Genomic DNA, 22,011 nt, shown 5'->3' with positions numbered 1-22,011 from the left:
ACCCCGAGGATAGTGGAGTAGTGATGTCCTGACCCAGAGGATAGTGGAGTAGTGATGCCCTGCCCCTGAGGATAGTGGAGTAGTGATGTACTGCCCCTGAGGATAGTGGAGTAGTGATGTCCTGACCCAGAGGATAGTGGCGTAGTGATGTCCTGACCCTGAGGATAGTGGAGTAGTGATGTCCTGACCCTGAGGATAGTGGAGTAGTGATGTCCTGACCCTGAGGATAGTGGAGTAGTGATGTCCTAACCCAGAGGTTAGTGGAGTAGTGATGTCCTGACCCTGAGGATAGTGGAGTAGTGATGTCATGCCCCTGAGGATAGTGGAGTAGTCCTGATCCTGAGGATAGTGGAGTAGTGATGTCCTACCCCTGGGGATGGAGGAGCAGTGGTTTCCTGACCCTGAGGATAGTGGAGTAGTGATGTCCTGACCCTGAGGATAGTGGAGTAGTGATATCTTGCCCCTGAGGATGGTGGAGTAGTGATGTCCTGACCCTGAGGATAGTGGAGTAGTGATGTCCTGACCCAGAGGTTAGTGGAGTAGTGATGTCCTGACCCTGAGGATAGTGGAGTAGTGATGTCCTGACCCTGAGGATAGTGGAGTAGTGATGTCCTGACCCAGAGGTTAGTGGAGTAGTGATGTCCTGACCCTGAGGATAGTGGAGTAGTGATGTCATGCCCCTGAGGATAGTGGAGTAGTCCTGATCCTGAGGATAGTGGAGTAGTGATGTCCTACCCCTGGGGATGGAGGAGCAGTGGTTTCCTGACCCTGAGGATAGTGGAGTAGTGATGTCCTGACCCTGAGGATAGTGGAGTAGTGATATCTTGCCCCTGAGGATGGTGGAGTAGTGATGTGCTGCCCCTGAGGATAGTGGAGTAGTGATGTCCTGACCCTGAGGATAGTGGAGTAGTGATGTCCTGACCCAGAGGTTAGTGGAGTAGTGATGTCCTGACCCTGAGGATAGTGGAGTAGTGATGTCCTGACCCTGAGGATAGTGGAGTAGTGATATCTTGCCCCTGAGGATGGTGGAGTAGTGATGTCCTGACCCTGAGGATAGTGGAGTAGTGATATCCTGCCCCTGAGGATGGTGGAGTAGTGATGTCCTGACCCTGAGGATAGTGGAGTAGTGATGTCCTGACCCAGAGGTTAGTGGAGTAGTGATGTCCTGACCCCGAGGATAGTGGAGTAGTGATGTCCTGACCCTGAGGATAGTGGAGTAGTGATGTCCTGACCCTGAGGATAGTGGAGTAGTGATGTCCTGACCCAGAGGTTAGTGGAGTAGTGATGTCATGCCCCTGAGGATAGTGGAGTAGTCCTGATCCTGAGGATAGTGGAGTAGTGATGTCCTACCCCTGGGGATGGAGGAGCAGTGGTTTCCTGACCCTGAGGATAGTGGAGTAGTGATGTCCTGATCCCGAGGATGGTGTAGCAATGGGAACATGGCTATATAACAAGCATGCCCATCTGCCAGGCTGCAGTAATTTGTACATGCTCCAGAAACAAACAATTTTACCAACATTCAGGGGAGAAATGGGGGCTGTTCCCATCTCGGCTCTCTCCTTCTCTAACTTGTGTGAGAAGAGACGTGGATTAGCTTGATTTGATGTGGGGGGGGGGGGGTCTATAGTGTCTCAGCCAAATACAAGATACCTAAAGCTTGATGCCTTTCCCAATCCTTCTGTTCTCCACATCCCTGCTCTCCAAGTCCCTGCCCCTGAGGGATAAAGGAGGGGGGAGATAATACAGAAGCCTTCCAGAAAAACAGAGAAGACTTGAATGTGGACGTTATTATAGAGCAAAACTTTATCTTCTGTAATGGAATTCAAAAAAACTGATCACAGCTAAACTGTAACCCCATCCAGGTCCATGTCTGAGGGTGCAGGAGGAGGAGACGTACACTGTGACCCCATTCAGGTAACATCTGAGGGAGCAGGAGGAGGAGACGTACACTGTGACCCCATTCAGGTAATCATCCAGGTCCATGTCTGAGGGTGCAGGAGGAGGAGACGTACACTGTGACCCCTCCAGGTCCATGTCTGAGGGTGCAGGAGGAGGAGACGTACACTGTGACCCCATTCAGGTAACATCTGAGGGTGCAGGAGGAGGAGACGTACACTGTAACCCCTCCAGGTCCATGTCTGAGGGAGCAGGAGGAGGAGACACACACTGTGACCCCATTCAGGTAACATCTGAGGGTGCAGGAGGAGGAGACGTACACTGTGACCCCATTCAGGTAACATCTGAGGGTGCAGTAGGAGGAGACGTACACTGTGACCCCATTCAGGTAACATCTGAGGGTGCAGGATGAGGAGACGTACACTGTGACCCCATTCAGGTAACATCTGAGGGTGCAGGAGGAGGAGACGTACACTGTAACCCCTCCAGGTCCATGTCTGAGGGTGCAGGAGGAGGAGACGTACACTGTGTGCACCTCCCGTACAGACATAGAGAACTTTGCACCCCGTTTAGTGTCTCGCCGCCCCCACAATAAGCGTGTCACCTTACACTCACAAGCAGTGTGCACGTCCCCCTTTCAGATTCCGCTCCCTAGAGACTTGAAATGTCCCTTGAAGTCTTGTGCGTTTCTCCGAGCGTCAGTCAGATAAAGGAGGCCGGGATCTGCACTCACCCCCCTTGTAAATTAATTGCCTTTCCCATCGGCCTGGCATACTAATCGCAGCCACAAAGCCTTCGTCTTCTTTCATCGCAGCTGGTGCCGAGTCCCAAACTTCTTACATAGCAGAGATCCAAAAATAATAGGAAGGAGAGTGCGGGGCTGAGCGGAGAGCAGAATGTACAAAGCTGAGGGGGAGGGGGCAATAACGGGGAGAGCTGACCCTGCAGAGACACCGACCGCCTCACCCAGGAGGGAGGGATTCCTCGATGGCTCTATAGTCAGCCGAGCTCCTGCAGAACTACCACTCCCATCATGCCCTGAGAGCTGGAGACCAAGCGATATAACACACTGCTGTCCCCCTGACCACACACACCGCCCTGACCCCTTACCCCGGGAGCCAGCCTATGCTCTGGGGTTCTGTTACAATAGGTTTTCATGTCTTTTGTTCTATATTCGCCGGTTTTCTTATTTTTGTTATTTTTGGTAAATTTGCTAAATACAGATCTAAAAAAAAAACACCAGAAAAATAAATGAGCCCTAATCTGTCTGCTGGAGAGGGCTACTGTCCTGGGGGGCAAAGTCACCCCAGGAGTCCAGCCCTATCAGGGACTGCTATGGAGCTCCATTCTGCTGAAGCTGCAGACCCCGGAAGGGGGGGATCTCAGGATCCGTGAGAAATAAACTGTGCCAACAAGTGACCATTGGATGGTGGAGGGGAAGGTGTGGATCCCACTGGATAGAGGGTAAGGTGTGGATCACATTAAACGGTGGAGCGTAAGGTGTGGATCCCACTGGATGTTGGAGGGTAAGGTGTGGATCCCATTGGATGGAGGGTAAGGTGTGGATCACATTGAATGGTGGAGGGTTAGGCGTGGATCCCACTGGATGGTGGAGCTTAATGTGTGGATCCCACTGGATGGCGGAGGGGAAGTTGTGGATCACACTGGATGGTGGAGGGTAAGGTGTGGATCCCATTGGATGGAGGGTAAGGTGTGGATCACATTGAATGGTGGAGGGTTAGGCGTGGATCCCACTGGATGGTGGAGCTTAATGTGTGGATCCCATTGGATGGTGGAGGGGAAGGTGTGGATCACACTGGTGGTGGAGGGGAAGGTGTGGATCACACTGGTGTGGAGGGGAAGGTGTGGATCACACTGGATGGAGGGGAAGGTGTAGATCACACTGGATGGAGGGGAAGGTGTGGATCACACTGGATGGTTCAGGGTAAGATTTGTATCACACTGGTGGTGGAGGGGAAGGTGTGAATCACATTGGATGGTGGAGGGGAATGTGTGCATCACATTGGATGGTGGAGGGGAAGGTGTGGATCACACTGGATGGAGGCGAAGTTGTGGATCACACTGGATGGAGGGGGAGGTGTGGATCACACTGGATGGTGGAGGGGAAGGAGTGGATCACACTGGATGGTGGAGGAGAAGGAGTGGATCACACTGGATGGTGAAGCGTAAGGTTTGGATCACACTGGATGGTGGATGGGAAGGTGTGGATCACACTGGATGGAGGGGAAGGTGTGGATCACACTGGATGGTGGAGGGGAAGGAGTGGATCACACTGGATGAAGGGGAAGGTGTGGATCCCACTGGATGGTGGAGGGGAAGGAGTGGATCACACTGGATGGTGGAGGAAAAGGTGTGGATCCCACTGGATGGTGGAGGGGAAGGAGTGGATCACACTGGATGGTGGAGGGGAAGGAGTGGATCACACTGGATGGTGGAGGGGAAGGTGTGGATTACACTGGATGGTGGAGGGGAAGGTGTGGATCACACTGGACAGTGGAGGGGAAGGTGTGGATCACACTGGATGGTGGAGGGGAAGGAGTGGATCACACTAGATTGTGGAGAGGAAGGAGTGGATCACACTAGATTGTGGAGAGGAAGGAGTGGATCAGCTCTGATGTCTATGATCACATCATGAAGTAAGCTGGTGGATCCCAGGGTAGCGGTGATCTCCTGCGGACGCTGTCAGTAAGATGCAGTCACTGGAGCCGCCGCTGTGATTCATCTGACATCTCCATAGCTGCCAGGACCTGGGATTGGAAGCACCTGCGCACTGTCCGCTGCCAGACAGACATATGTTCCGTCAGCGCTGACCGCTCAGGAGGCGCCACAAGATTTTAATCAGCTAAATTATAGCGGTCTGAGGTAAAATCACTTCACAAGGTTATTTAATATCCACTTACCCTGAGAGCAGCACAGAGGTGAAGAGGCTGCGTTACAGTGTATCAGTCCACCCTGCTCATACTGACTAACTGCAGGACCGACTGCTCATACTGACTAACTGCAGGACCGACTGCTCATACTGACTAACTGCAGAACAGACTGCTCATACTGACTAACTGCAGGACCGACTGCTCATACTGACTAACTGCAGGACAGACTGCTCATACTCACTAACTGCAGAACAGACTGCTCATACTGACTAACTGCAGGACAGACTGCTCATACTCACTAACTGCAGGACCGACTGCTCATACTCACTAACTGCAGGACCGACTGCTCATACTGACTAACTGCAGAACAAACTGCTCTACTGACTAACTGCAGAACAGACTGCTCATATTGACTAACTGCAGGACCGACTGCTCTACTGACTAACTGCAGGACCGACTGCTCATACTGACTAACTGCAGAACAGACTGCTCTACTGACTAACTGCAGAACAGACTGCTCTACTGACTAACTGCAGGACCGACTGCTCATACTGACTAACTGCAGAACAGACTGCTAATACTGACTAACTGCAGAACAGACTGCTCATACTGACTAACTGCAGGACCGACTGCTCATACTGACTAACTGCAGGACAGACTGCTCATACTGACTAACTGCAAGACTGACTGCTCTACTGACTAACTGTAGAACAGACTGCTCATACTGACTAACTGCAGAACAGACTGCTCATACTGACTAACTGCAGGACCGACTGCTCATACTGACTAACTGCAGGACCGACTGCTCATACTGACTAACTGCAGAACAAACTGCTCTACTAACTGCAGAACAGACTGCTCATACTGACTAACTGCAGGACCGACTGCTCATACTGACTAACTGCAGAACAGACTGCTCATACTCACTAACTGCAGGACCGACTGCTCATACTCACTAACTGCAGGACCGACTGCTCATACTGACTAACTGCAGAACAGACTGCTCTACTGACTAACTGCAGAACAGACTGCTCATACTGACTAACTGCAGGACCGACTGCTCTACTGACTAACTGCAGGACCGACTGCTCATACTGACTAACTGCAGAACAGACTGCTCTACTGACTAACTGCAGAACAGACTGCTCTACTGGCTAACTGCAGGACCGACTGCTCATACTGACTAACTGCAGAACAGACTGCTAATACTGACTAACTGCAGAACAGACTGCTCATACTGACTAACTGCAGGACCGACTGCTCATACTGACTAACTGCAGGACAGACTGCTCATACTGACTAACTGTAGAACAGACTGCTCATACTGACTAACTGCAGAACAGACTGCTCATACTGACTAACTGCAGAACTGACTGCTCATACTAACTGCAGAACAGACTGCTCATACTGACTAACTGCAGAACAGACTATTCATACTCACTAACTGCAGAGCAGACTGCTCATACTGACTAACTGCAAAACAGACTGCTCTACTGACTAACTTCAGGACTGACTGCTCTACTGACTAACTGCAGGACCGACTGCTCATACTCACTAACTGCAGGACCGACTGCTCATACTGACTAACTGCAGAACAAACTGCTCTACTGACTAACTGCAGAACAGACTGCTCATATTGACTAACTGCAGGACCGACTGCTCTACTGACTAACTGCAGGACCGACTGCTCATACTGACTAACTGCAGAACAGACTGCTCTACTGACTAACTGCAGAACAGACTGCTCTACTGACTAACTGCAGGACCGACTGCTCATACTGACTAACTGCAGAACAGACTGCTAATACTGACTAACTGCAGAACAGACTGCTCATACTGACTAACTGCAGGACCGACTGCTCATACTGACTAACTGCAGGACAGACTGCTCATACTGACTAACTGCAAGACTGACTGCTCTACTGACTAACTGTAGAACAGACTGCTCATACTGACTAACTGCAGAACAGACTGCTCATACTGACTAACTGCAGGACCGACTGCTCATACTGACTAACTGCAGGACCGACTGCTCATACTGACTAACTGCAGAACAAACTGCTCTACTAACTGCAGAACAGACTGCTCATACTGACTAACTGCAGGACCGACTGCTCATACTGACTAACTGCAGAACAGACTGCTCATACTCACTAACTGCAGGACCGACTGCTCATACTGACTAACTGCAGAACAGACTGCTCTACTGACTAACTGCAGAACAGACTGCTCATACTGACTAACTGCAGGACCGACTGCTCTACTGACTAACTGCAGGACCGACTGCTCATACTGACTAACTGCAGAACAGACTGCTCTACTGACTAACTGCAGAACAGACTGCTCATACTGACTAACTGCAGGACCGACTGCTCATACTGACTAACTGCAGAACAGACTGCTCATACTGACTAACTGCAGAACAGACTATTCATACTCACTAACTGCAGAGCAGACTGCTCATACTGACTAACTGCAAAACAGACTGCTCTACTGACTAACTTCAGGACTGACTGCTCTACTGACTAACTGCAGAACAGACTGCTCATACTGACTAACTGCAGGACTGACTGCTCATACTACAGCATCAACAGACCGCACACCCTATTTTGATGGTATTGGGTGCCAGTGTAGAAGGATTCCTCATTCCCGTAGTATATATAGAAACAGAAACACGGCACTTCCAAACACAGGTTTTTTCTGCTCGTGAAAGAATTTTTATTCAAATGAAAAATCACAATCCAACCAGATCAACCAACTACGTAACCATACTAACATTACGCCTGAAGAAAGACGAGCCCTACAGGATCTACAACAGTCTAAAGACTTAATTATTAAACCGGCGGACAAAGGGGGTGCATTGCTGAGATAGAAAGCCATCTGTCCGACACCACCACCTATGCACCCCTCTCACGTGATCCGACTCCTCAACTGTCTGCCAGGATTAAGAACATATTGGACAATTATGTAATGGAAGGTATTATAGATGATCATCCTATTATGCCAACATTGTACATTCTGCCTATAATTCATAAGGGTCTAGATCACCCACCAGGGAGGCCCATAGTGGCCTCCACCGATTCGATTCTAGCACCCCTTTCAATCCTCTTGGAAAAAATCTTTACTCCTCTAGTTAAAACTACAAGATCTTTCTTGTTGGATACAACACAGTTCCTTAATGTGATACACCAGACCTCACCCATCCCACCTGAGGCCATATTGGTCACTTGGGATGTATGTAGTCTATATACATCGATACAACATAGCAAAGGATTGAAAGCGGTGGATACCTTCCTTGAAAGCCATGCATTTACACTGCAACATAAAAGTTTCTGTCTTGAATTACTAGAATTAACACTTACTAACAACTTTTTGGGGACAAAATGTACTTACAGGGTACGGCCATGGGGTCCAATGTGGCCCCTCCATATGCGCACATTTACATGGATTTTTTTGAAAAAAACTTTATTTATACCCATCAATTATTTTTGGATCATGCCTATACCTGGCATCGATATATTGACGACATTTTATGCATATGGAGGGGCTGATTGGACACCCTGCAAGAGTTCCATACTTACTTAAACTCTGTTTACCCAGAATTACAATTTACGTTGCATCATGATTCTTGCGAGATGAATTTTCTTGACACCCTGATACTTAAAAATGCATTGGGAGAACTATCGGTTGATTTATATACTAAGCCAACCGATAGAAATAGTTTGCTTCATTACAGCAGCAATCATCCCCCCAACGTGAAGAAATCCTTACCATGCTCTCAATTTAGTCGTGTGAAAAGGATAGTCTCAGACCCCGAGAAATTGGGGACGAGACTAGAAGAGATGACACTTAAATTTTCCACCGAGGTTATCCATCCGAAATTTTGGACAAATCTAAGGTACCCACTGAGAGACCACGTAAGCCCCAAAGTGGCAATCGAATACCCTTTGTACATAAATTTCACCCCTACAGTAATAAGATTACCAGCATAGTTAAGAAACATTGGCCAATTTTACATCAAGCCCTACCCCAAGTAGAAGAGTTTGATAGTCCACCATTATTATGTTACAAAAGGGAAAAAAATCTTTGTGACCATCTAGTGAAGGCTGATATTGGCCCCCTCAGCCGGAGGCCGGTGCAACGCTTCCTAGGTCCACCACAGGAGGGCACATTTCCGTGTCTCCACTGTTCTCAGTGTTCGTCTGTCACCAAGGGCAACACCTTTACCCACCCCCATACAGGGAAAAAATTCCCCATTCCGGGCTTTTTCACGTGTGATACCAACTTCGTGGTATATCTTATCAAATGCCCTTGCGGTCTCGGATACGTTGGTGAGACTTCGCAGCGTATCCGAGACCGCGTTTCTAAACACAAATCCACCATCAGATGTGGGAACCTCTTACTCCCTATTCCCGAGCATTTTTCTGACAAAAAACACTCTATAGCTCAACTTAGGTTCCAAATCATTGAACACGTTCCTCCTCCTAGAAGAGGCGGCAACCGTATTGCTCTTTTAAAAAAACGTGAATCGTACTGGATCCATACACTCCAGACGATTGAATATAATAGGAGTTTCTGTTTATAATTCTTTTCCTTATGTGTAATAGATTCTTTTCTTTCTCCCTTTCTATACTTTAGGCTCTGGCAAGCAGCAAGAATTAATCGTATGTGGTAACTATGGCCCGGTGTTTGTCCTCTATTCTTTATTTTCTTCTCTATTCCCTTATTTTTTTCTTTTTCTTCTCTTTGGTTCATTTTTTATTTTTATTCTATTTCTATGTGTCACTAACACTCTACTCTCAGTATATATTCTGCTCTTACCTTATTGTGTCTTTGTTACCATGACTATGTAGACGCCACGGCCACTGCTCTAATTCATAGCCGATCACATGACTCTCATGTCATTACGCTCTTTACGTAGGACCATTACAGTACGCAGGCGCCGCTTTAGTTGCCATGGATACATAGACACATATCGGGACCACTACAGTGCACAGGCGCCGCTTCCCCCTCTGGTTACTATGGACACATAGATACACACTATGGTGGCGTGCGTCGCCGTGTCACGGCCGCGTGGTCACGTGGTGTGGCGCGCTTGCGTCATGGTGTTGTCGCGTCATCCCGTTACGCCTTATCCTCCTATTTAAACCAATATGGACACTCACATGTCAGACCACCAGATCTCCATCCACATCACAGCTTACCGATACTATGTTCCTGCATGTCTTTTCTTGCATATGTATCTATCTTCTCTTCTCTGTTTCTTTCCTTACTCATTTGGCATCTCCGGACCTAGTTGCCCTACTTTGTTCTTATATGTCAATAACATTGTCCATGTCGCATACCTCTAGTTAGTACCTATGCATATTGAGCCCCTATCTCTATAGATTTTCCTTATGTTACTGCCCCAGCCGCCTCTATTCTGTGATTCTACAGTTATTTTTTCTTGTTTCTTTTGGTGTATATATGTATGTATTTGGATTACAATTTCTTGACTTATATCTATTGAGATGGATCACTGCCCATACCAGTTCATGATAATATGTAAGCTTGCACACTGTATACCACAATTATTTTTTATACTCATTTTTGCACTCTTTGTATATATTTATTCCATGGTATACTTAATGCTGTATTCTTTCTTCGTAGTATGGCTACATTGGCCTAAGGAAGGTCGGATGCACGACCGAAACGTCGCCAGCCAGTAACGTTACCTACTTACACTTCTCTTGTACCTTGATCTGGTTGGATTGTGATTTTTCATTTGAATAAAAATTCTTTCAGGAGCAGAAAAAACCTGTTTTGGAAGTGCCGTGTTTCTGTGACTGCTCATACTGACTAACTGCAGGACCGACTGCTCATACTGACTAACTGCAGGACCAACTGCTCATACTGACTAACTGCAGGACCGACTGCTCATACTGACTAACTGCAGAACAGACTGTTCATACTGACTAACTGCAGGACAGACTGCTCATACTGACTAACTGCAGAACAGACTGTTCATACTGACTAACTGCAGGACAGACTGCTCATACTGACTAACTGCAGGACAGACTGCTCATACTGACTAACTGCAGAACAGACTGCTCATACTGACAAACTGCAGGACAGACTGCTCATACTGACTAACTGCAGGACCGACTGTTCATACTGACTAACTGCAGAACAGACTGCTCATACTGACTAACTGCAGGACTGACTGCTCATACAGACTAACTGCAGGACAGACTGCTCATACTGACTAACTGCAGGACCGACTGTTCATACTCACTAACTGCAGAACAGACTGCTCATACTGACTAACTGCAGGACAGACTGCTCATACTGACTAACTGCAGGACAGACTGCTCATACTGACTATCTGCAGGACAGACTGTTCATACTGACTAACTGCAGAACAGACGGCTCATACTGACTAACTGCAGGACAGACTGCTCATACTGACTAACTGCAGAACAGACTGCTCATACTGACTAACTGCAGGACAGACTGCTCATACTGACTAACTGCAGGACAGACTGCTCATACTGACTAACTGCAGGACAGACTGCTCATACTGACTAACTGCAGGACAGACTGCTCATACTGACTAACTGCAGGACAGACTGCTCATACTGACTAACTGCAGAACAGACTGCTCATACTGACTAACTGCAGGACCGACTGCTCATACTGACTAACTGCAGGACAGACTGCTCATACTGACTAACTGCAGGACAGACTGCTCATACTGACTAACTGCAGAACAGACTGCTCATACTGACTAACTGCAGGACAGACTGCTCATACTGACTAACTGCAGGACAGACTGCTCATACTGACTAACTGCAGAACAGACTGCTCATACTGACTAACTGCAGAACAGACTGCTCATACTGACTAACTGCAGGACCGACTGCTCATACTCTCTTACTGCAGAACAGACTGCTCATACTGACTAACTGCAGGACCGACTGCTCATACTCACTAACTGCAGAACAGACTGCTCATACTGACTAACTGCAGGACCGACTGCTCATACTGACTAACTGCAGAACAGACTGCTCATACTGACTAACTGCAGAACAGACTGCTCATACTGACTAACTGCAGGACAGACTGCTCATACTCACTAACTGCAGAACAGACTGCTCATACTGACTAACTGCAGGACTGACTGCTCATACTGACTAACTGCAGGACAGACTGCTCATACTGACTAACTGCAAGACCGACTGCTCTACTGACTAACTGCAGGACAGACTGCTCATACTCACTAACTGCAGAACAGACTGCTCATACTGACTAACTGCAGGACAGACTGCTCATACTGACTAACTGCAGGACAGACTGCTCATACTGACTAACTGCAGAACAGACTGCTCATACTGACTAACTGCAGAACAGACTGCTCTACTAACTGCAGGAAAGACTGTTCATACTGACTAACTGCAGGACAGAATGCTCATACTCACTAACTGCAGAACAGACTGCTCATACTGACTAACTGCAGGACAGACTGCTCATACTGACTAACTGCAAGGCCGACTGCTCTACTGACTAACTGCAGGACAGACTGCTCATACTCACTAACTGCAGAACAGACTGCTCATACTGACTAACTGCAGAACAGACTGCTCTACTGACTAACTGCAGAACAGACTGCTCATACTGACTAACTGTAGAACAGACTGCTCATACTAACTGCAGAACAGACTGCTCATACTGACTAACTGCAGGACAGACTGCTCATACTGACTAACTGCAGGACCGACTGCTCATATTAACTGCAGAACTGACTGCTCATACTATCTGCAGGACCGACTGCTCTACTGACTAACTGCAGGACCGACTGCTGTACTGACTAACTGCAGGACTGACTGCTCTACTGACTAACTGCAGAGCCGAGCTCTGGAGTATAATACAGGATACAACTCAGGATCAGTAATGTAATGTATGTACACAGTGACCCCACCAGCAGAATAGTGAGTGCAGCTCTGGAGTATAATACAGGATGTAACTCAGGATCAGTAATGTAATGTATGTAAACAGTGACCCCACCAGCAGGATAGTGAGTGCAGCTCTGGAGTATAATACAGGATGTAACTCAGGATCAGTAATGTAATGTATGTAAACAGTGACCCCACCAGCAGAATAGTGAGTGCAGCTCTGGAGGATAAGACAGGATGTAATAAGGATCAGTAGAGCAGCTGAATGGGGATCTTCCATACATGATATCAGTCTGGTCTGTGGCTATGTATGTGCGCTCTGGGTAGGATATATCATTGGATGTTATATATCTGACAGGTGATATCTAACACTCCGGTTAATTCTTGCTCTGGGAGTCTGGATTTCCTCGTCCCCCAGTTATCGGGTATTAGCGGCTGAGGGCATGGCGACGGCCCCGGAGAGGATTCTCGATTCATCTCTCTGACATCAGCCCTTCAGAATGATGGAAAAGTTATTAAACTTGAATAACCTGAGTGGTAAGTGGTACATGGAGGCGCCGCGCTCGGCAGCCACAGACCCGCAGCTCCTCAACTTCTAACAAGAAGCCCCAAGAAGCGGCAAGAAACAGATAAAATAAGTAATAAGCGGCTCCTCATCTGTCAGATATGATGGATGCTGCCGGCCATTCCGCTCATTTTAATCTCTCTCTGTCCATCTTATATTAACTTCCTCCGCCGCCTGTTTCCTGAGCGCTTACAACTCTGGGCCCACAAAAGATCCCGGCAAATATTACAGATGCCGGAGCGCCGGAAAATAGCCGCATATGCTGAGGGGCAAGCAACGCTTTAAGACCTGCTGCAAAACTACAACTCCCAGCATGCCCTGATAGCAGAAGGCTGCTCAAACACAGGTTGGGGAACATAGCTTTACAGCCTGCTGAAAAAACTACAACTCCCAGCATGCCCTGACAGCAGAAGGCTGCTCAGAAACAGGTTGGGGAACTTTGCTTTACGACTTGCTGCAAAACTACAACTCCCAGCATGCGGTGATAGCAGAGGGGCTTCTATTCATCTGTATCACAGCTGTATCCCTGCTGATGGTTTGTTACAGTGTCTCAGTTGAGGGCAGATGAGTAAGGACCCTCCAGCTGTGAGCAGTATGTCAGATGTCAGTACAGCGGGGGGCGCCGGTGACCACAATGCAACGCGCCACAAATTTAAATGTAAATGATATTTTCAGCTAAATGTTAACGAGTCACATGATCATCGCTGCAAACGACAAATCGCTTTACATCGTTAATTAGGTTCTTTGGTGTTTAATAAAAATGCATTAATTGGAATCAGATTGAGACAACAACGGGAAGAAAGTCTGCCGCTTCCCCCGAAAAAGAAAACGTCTTTTATAGAAGGAAACAAAACCCGTCTGATAGCAAGGAGCAAGGTCACAATGCTCTGTGAGTCATAAAGTGAGGGGGATGAGTGACAGCTGGTGCTGCCCCCTAGCTGTCAGCCAGAGAAGTGCACTATATACCCCACTCATCCTAATGGTTACAAGTCAGTGGATGGGAGGAGCGGTGCCGGTATGGGGGGGTACCATGTGACCCCCATAGACATATGATGTGACCCCCCCCCCATAGACCTGTGATGTGACCCCCATAGACCTGAGATGCGTCCCCCATAGACCTGTGATGCGTCCCCCATAGACCTGTGATGTGACCCCCATAGACATGTGATGTGACCCCCCATAGACCTGTGATGTGACCCCTATAGACCTGTGATGTAATCCCCATATCCATGTAATGTGACCCCCATAGACATGTGATGTGACCCCCCCATAGACCTGTAATGTGACCCCCCCATAGACCTGTGATGCGCCCCCCATAGACCCGTGATCCCACCACATCTTTGTCTTCATCATCTGCACTACAGATATTACCCATACTCTTATAGAGGTGTTTCCTGTATAGAGTTAATGCTCACCCGGCGTCTGTAGGTGACATCCAGCACATGGCAGCAGATCGCTCCCTGCTGGATCCATAACCAGCAGCACAACCATCTGGCACTGCGGGACCGGTCATCAGGAAAAGCCACAAGCGCAGTGATTTCTGCTCCACGGCGCCCAGAGCAGGTGACATTTCCACTGTTCTGCTTATTCAGGTCTGAAGGACTGGTGTATGGGAACACTGAGTGTCCTGTAACAAACAGCAGGGACCTAGGCCTTACCTATAGCAGTTGCCCTTCCTGGGTCCTAATAGGGCTCCCAGTACTCAGATACCCCCAGGACTTACAGAAGAACAGCACTGTGTAACTACCAGAACAAATATACACAGGCAGCTAACAAATAAAGAGAATAGGAGCTCACCAATAGACAGAGGACTGACAAACTACACACACTGACCCTGGCTATCCCGGAACATTTCCCTAGACCAGTCCCTGAACTCTGACCTTGGCGAGCTATCCCTGAACCTATTCCTAGATCTGTTCCTGAACCCTGACCCTGGCTAGCTATCCCTGAACCTATTTCTAGACCTGTCCCTGAACACTGAACCTGGCTATCGCTGAACCTATTCCTAGATCTGTTCCTGAACACTAAACCTGGCTAGCTATCCCTGAACCTTTTTCTAGACCTATCCCTGAACACTGACCCTGGCTATCCCTGAACCTATTCCTAGATCTGTTCCTGAACACTGACCCTGGCTAGCTATCCCTGAACCTATTCCTAGATCTGTTCCTGAACACTGACCCTGGCTAGCTATCTCTGAACATTTCCCTAGACCTGTCCCTGAACACTGACCCTGGCTATCCCTGAACCTATTCCTAGATCTGTTCCTGAACTCTGACCTTGGCTAGCTATCCCTGAACCTATTTTTAGACCTGTCCCTGAACACTGACCCTGGCTAGCTACCCCTGAACCTATTCCTAGATCTGTTCCAGAACACTGACCTTGGCTAGCTATCCCTGAACCTATTTTTATATCTGTTCCTGAACACTGACCCTGGCTATCCCTGAACCTATTGCTAGATCTGTTCCTGAACACTGACCTTGGCTAGCTATCCCTGAACCTATTTCTAGATCTGTTCCTGAACACTGACCTTGGCGAGCTATCCCTGAACCTATTCCTAGATCTGTTCCTGAACATTGACCTTGGCGAGCTATCCCTGAACCTATTTCTAGATCTGTTCCTGAACACTGACCCTGGCTAGCTACCCCTGAACCTATTCCTAGATCTGTTCCTGAACCCTGACCCTGGCTAGCTATCCCTGAACCTATTCCTAGATCTGTTCCTGAACCCTGACCCTGGCTAGCTATCCCTCATCCTTTCCCTAGATATGACAATGAATACTGACTCTCTCTGTCCCTGCAAATATCCCCAATGAAAACCCTGATCTGTAAAAACTGACCCTTCCACTCCAGGACCCAGATACAAAGGCTGAGAGGATCATGAACTTCTACGAAACCTGGGTGACTGTGTAACCATATAATGGTATGTTGTGAAGATGCACAAGGCCATGATGACAGCACAGCCATAGTATATAGCAGTGCTATATACTCAGTTCTCATCAGGTACATAAGGTATTATGACAGGTGATAGAATTATATTTATCAGGTATTATGACAGGTAATAGAATTATACTAATTAAGTATTATCACAGGTGATATAATTATACTTGTCAGGTATTACCACAGGTGATATAATTATACTCATCAGGTAGTATCACAGGTGATAGAATTATACTCATCAAGTATTATCACAGGTAATATCATTATACCCATCAGGTATTACCACAGGCAATAGAATTATAATGAATCAGTTAGTATCATAGGTGATATAATTATACTCACCAGGTAGTATCACAGGTAATAGAATTATACTCATCAAGTATTATCACAGGTAATATCATTATACCCATCAGGTATTATCACAGGTAATAGAATTGTACTCATCAGGTATTATCACAGGTGATATATAATTATATTCATCAGGTATTATCACAGGTGATATCATTATACTCATCAGGTATTATTACAGGTAATAGAATTGTACTCATCAGGTATTATCACAGGTGATATATAATTATATTCATCAGGTATTATCACAGGTGATATCATTATACTCATCAGGTATTATTACAGGTAATAGAATTGTACTCATCAGGTAGCATCACAGGTGATATATAATTATACTCATCAGGTATTATCACAGGTAATATATAATTATACTCATCAGGTAGTATCACAGGTGATATCATTATACTCTGTGCATCAGGTAATATCACAGGTGATAGAATTATACCCATCAGGTATTATCACAGGTGATATCATTATACCCATCAGGTAGTATCACAGGTGATATCATTATACCCATCAGGTAGTATCACAGGTGATATCATTATACCCATCAGGTAGTATCACAGGTGATATCAATATACCCATCAGGTAGTATCACAGCTGATATCATTATACTCATCAGGTAGTATTACAGGTGATATCATTATACCCATCAGGTAGTATCACAGGTGATATATAATTATACCCATCAGGTACTATCACAGGTGATCTATAATTATACCCATCAGGTAGTATCACAGCTGATATCATTATACCCATCAGGTAGTATCACAGGTGATATCATTATACCCATCAGGTAGTATCACAGCTGATATCATTATACTCATCAGGTAGTATCACAGGTGATATCATTATACCCATCAGGTAGTATCACAGGTGATATAATTATACTCATCAGAAAGTATCACAGGTGATTTATAACTATACCCATCAGGTAGTATCACAGGTGATAAATAATTATACTCATCAGGTATTATCACAGGTGATATCATTATACTCATCAGGTATTATCACAGCAGGTGATAAATAATTATACTCATCAGGTAGTATCACAGGTGATATATAACTATACCCATCAGGTAGTATCACAGGTGATATATCATTATACCCATAAGATATTATCACAGGTGATATCATTATACCCATCAGGTAGTATCACAGGTGATATCATTATACTCATCAGGTAGTATCACAGCTGATATCATTATACTCATCAGGTAGTATCACAGGTGATATCATTATACCCATAAGGTATTATCACAGGTGATATCATTATACCCATCAGGTAGTATCATAGGTGATATCATTATACCCATCAGGTATTATCACAGGTGATATCATCATACTCATCAGGTAGTATCACAGGTGATATCATTATACCCATAAGGTAGTATCACAGGTGATATCATTATACCCATCTGGTAGTATCACAGGTGATATCATTATACCCATAAGGTATTATCACAGGTGATATCATTATATCCATCAGGTATTATCACAGGTGATATCATTATACCCATCAGGTAGTATCACAGGTGATATCATTATACTCATCAGGTAGTATCACAGGTGATATCATTATACTCATCAGGTAGTATCACAGGTGATATCATTATACCCATCAGTTAGTATCACAGGTGATATCATTATATCCATCAGGTAGTATCATAGGTGATATCATTATACCCATAAGGTATTATCACAGGTGATATCATTATATCCATCAGGTATTATCACTGGTGATATCATCATACTCATCAGGTAGTATCACAGGTAATATAATATAGATATTATCACAGCTGTTCTTTGCATGGGATATCCTTTTAGGGTGTATATAGCCGTGACTCCTCCAATCTAATGGGATGCTGGTTATAGATGATAATAATTCACTATCGCCCCCTATAGTCACTTCTTACACCTGATTTTGTTTTGGTTGATAAAGCAATGTGTATATCCAGTCCATGCAGCAGAGGGTTTGTTACAGTGTATCAGTACAGACAATGTAGAAGCTGTCAGCGACATTTAGCTGCGACTCCTCTAAGAAGCGGCCAACTAGGACACTGAATTATTAATGGCTGCATAATGTCTCCCTGAGCTGTGGCCGAGTCCAGGAAGATGGATCCAGATGGAAGGCGCACACGGCCATTGCTCTACATACAACATGGAGAGGGTCCTGCCGCCAGCACCTGGGGGTCCCTGTCCTCGGGGTCCTGGCTGCAGCGTGGGAGTCATCTGCAGTCAGCGCAGAGCCGGCTCAGCGCTAATCACTACACCAGATGCAACTTCTAATTCCGTGATTGATTTCTTGTCAGGATTTTCTCACAAAGTCATCTAGAAGGAAGTTAAATGGAATGGAAGGTATGAGGGAGGCGCGGGCGAGCGTGGCGGGCCAGCAGTCATGGCTGCAGCCCTCATCACATCATAATTGCCGCATCACAATCTTGGCCTGAAAATCATTGAGTTATTGCATTGTCAACAGATTAATGTGATAAACATATTGGAGCGAAGCCTGAGGCGAAGGACGGCGCGACTAAAGATCCCCCGGTGCCCGGCACGCCGCACACAGCTTCACCGCAACACGCTATTACATCTGCTTCCAATGGCAGCTACAGAGGCAGGCATCCATCAGTGGAAGGAGCGCCGCAGCACAGAGGATGTCAGCAGGAGCCTGACCTTGTGGAAGAGTATGGACTAAAAGTTACATAGAGGAAGGAGCAGGGGCCCCAGCAGCACAGAGGATGTCAGCAGGAGCCTGACCTTGTGGAAGAGTATGGACTAAAAGTTACATAGAGGAAGGAGTAGGGTCACAGCAGCACAGAGGATGTCAGGAGAGGAGGGGGCTGATCCTACAGGAGAGGTCCCAGCAGCACAGAGGATGTCAGGAGAGGAGGGGGCTGATGATATAGGAGAGGTCCCAGCAGCACAGAGGACGTCAGGAGAGGAGGGGGCTGATCATATAGGAGAGGTCCCAACAGCACAGAGGACGTCAGGAGAGGAGGGGGCTTATCCTATAGGAAAGGTCACAGGGTCTCAGCAGCACAGAGGATGTCAGGAGAGGAGGGGGCTGACCCTACAGGAGAGGTCCCAACAGCACAGAGGACTTCAGGAGAGGAGGGGGCTGATCCTATAGGAAAGGTCACAGGGTCTCAGAAGCACAGAGGATGTCAGGAGTGGAGGGGGCTGATCTTATAGGAGAGGTCCCAACAGCACAGAGGATGTCGGGAAAGGAGGGGGCTGATCTTATAGGAAAGGTCACAGAGTCACAGCAGCACAGAGGATGACAGGAGTGGAGGGGGCTGACCCTACAGGAGAGGTCACGGGGTCACAGCAGCACAGAGGATGTCAGGAGAGGAGGGTGCTGATCTTATAGGGGAGGTCACAGCAGCACAGGGGATGTCAGGAGAGGAGGGGGCTGATCATATAGGAGAGGTCACAGGGTCACAGCAGCACAGAGGATGTCAGGATAGGAGGGTGCTGATCTTATAGGGGAGGTCACAGCAGCACAGAGGATGTCAGGAGAGGAGGGGGCTGATCATATAGGAGATGTCAAAGCAGCACAGAAGACGTCAGGAGAGGAGGGTGCTGATCCTACAGGAGAGGTCACAGCAGCACAGAGGATGTCAGGAGAGGAGGGGGCTGATCCCACAGGAGAGGTCCCAGCAGCACAGAGGATGTCAGGAGAGGAGGGGGCTGATCTTATAAGGGGGGGTCACAGCAGCACAGAAGATGTCAGGAGAGGAGGGGGCTGATCTTATAAGGGGGGGGGGGTCACAGCAGCACAGAGGATGTCAGGAGAGGAGGGTGCTGATCTTATAAGGGGGGGGGGGGGGGGGGTCACAGGGTCCCTGGAGGGGTTTATATAAACAGTAAGACTGACTGACTGTATGTCACAGCCTCTGTAGCCTCCACCATGTGCCGCAGCCTGTGTAGCCTCCATCCTGTGCTGTAGCCTCTGTAACCTCCACCATGTGCTGCAGCCTCTGTAGCCTCCATCCTGTGCCTCAGCCTCTGTAGCCTCCACCATGTGCCACAGCCTCTGTAGCCTCCGTCCTGTGCTGCAGCCTCTGTAGCCTCCACCCTGTGCCGCAGCCTCTGGATCCTCCACCATGTGCCGCAGCCTTTCTAGCCTCCACCATGTGCCGCAGCCTCTGTAGCCTCCACCCTGTGCCACAGCCTCTGTAGCCTCCATCCTGTGCCGCAGCCTCTGTAACCTCCACCATGTGCCGCAGCCTCTGTAGCCTCCATCCTGTGTTGTAGCCTCTGTAGCCTCCACCCTGTGCTGCAGCCTCTGTAGCCTCCACCCTGTGCCTCAGCCTCTGTAGCCTTCACCCTGTGCCTCAGCCTCTGTAGCCTCCACACTGTGCCGCAGCCTCTGTAGCCTCCACCCTATGGTGCAGCCTCTGTAGCCTCCACCCTGTGCCTCAGCCTCTGTAGCCTTCACCCTGTGCCTCAGCCTCTGTAGCCTCCACCCTGTAGTGCAGCCTCTGTAGCCTCCACCCTGTGCAGCAGCCTCTGTAGCCTCCACCCTGTGCCGCAGCCTCTGTAGCCTCCACCCTGTGCCTCAGCCTCTGTAGCCTTCACCCTGTGCCTCAGCCTCTGTAGCCTCCACACTGTGCCGCAGCCTCTGTAGCCTCCACCCTGTGGTGCAGCCTCTGTAGCCTCCACCCTGTGCCTCAGCCTCTGTAGCCTTCACCCTGTGCCTCAGCCTCTGTAGCCTCCACCCTGTGGTGCAGCCTCTGTAGCCTCCACCCTGTGCAGCAGCCTCTGTAGCCTCCACCCTGTGCAGCAGCCTCTGTAGCCTCCACCATGTGCAGCAGCCTCTGTAGCCTCCACCCTGTGCCACAGCCTCTGTAGCCTCCACCCTGTGCTGCAGCCTCCACCTTGTGCCGCAGCCTCCACCTTGTGCCGCAGCCTCTGTAACCTCCACCCTGTGCCGCAGCCTCTGTAGCCTCCACCTTGTGCCGCAGCCTCCACCCTGTGCCGCAGCCTCTCACCCATCCCCTCCATGTGTCAGCCCCGCAGCCTCTCACCCATCCCCTCCATGTGTCAGCCCAGCAGCCTCTCTATAGCGTGCCAAGCACCATGAAGACGGAGGTGTAAAAATAATCCCAGCATCTGCCGCTCCCCCCGGCCCGGGTGAGCAGGAGCTGACGTGTTGGCAGCTCTACCTGTGTGGGAGGAAGGACGGATCCTGTAACCTTCGCATCCTTCTCCTTCCTGGTGTCCTACATTACATGTCCTAGAGAGTCTGTGCCTGCTGCAGAGGGTCCTGGGAGATCACACAAGATCAGTCAACAGCATAAGGGCCCTGTTATACGGCAAGATGACATTGTATGACTGTAAGTGATAATCGCTCAGTGTGCATGCGGCTCAAGTGACGAGCAGGAATTCATTCATATGTGGCTGATCGCATGTTCTGAGCCGACCATAAAATCATCGCTAAT

General features: G+C 48.0%; 1 protein-coding gene across 4 annotated transcripts in view; it reads right to left on the bottom strand.

Moving 5' to 3' along the window:
* IGSF21 (immunoglobin superfamily member 21) overlaps window positions 1–22,011 on the bottom strand; it is a 426,683-nt gene that overhangs the window by 165,514 nt on the left and 239,158 nt on the right. The window lies entirely within an intron of this gene.

Source organism: Dendropsophus ebraccatus, chromosome 12, assembly GCF_027789765.1.
Source record: "Dendropsophus ebraccatus isolate aDenEbr1 chromosome 12, aDenEbr1.pat, whole genome shotgun sequence".
NCBI classification, from domain to species: Eukaryota; Metazoa; Chordata; class Amphibia; order Anura; family Hylidae; genus Dendropsophus; species Dendropsophus ebraccatus.
The sequence above is the reverse complement of the archived record's forward strand: the minus strand, read 5'-3'. Positions and strand labels throughout refer to the sequence as shown.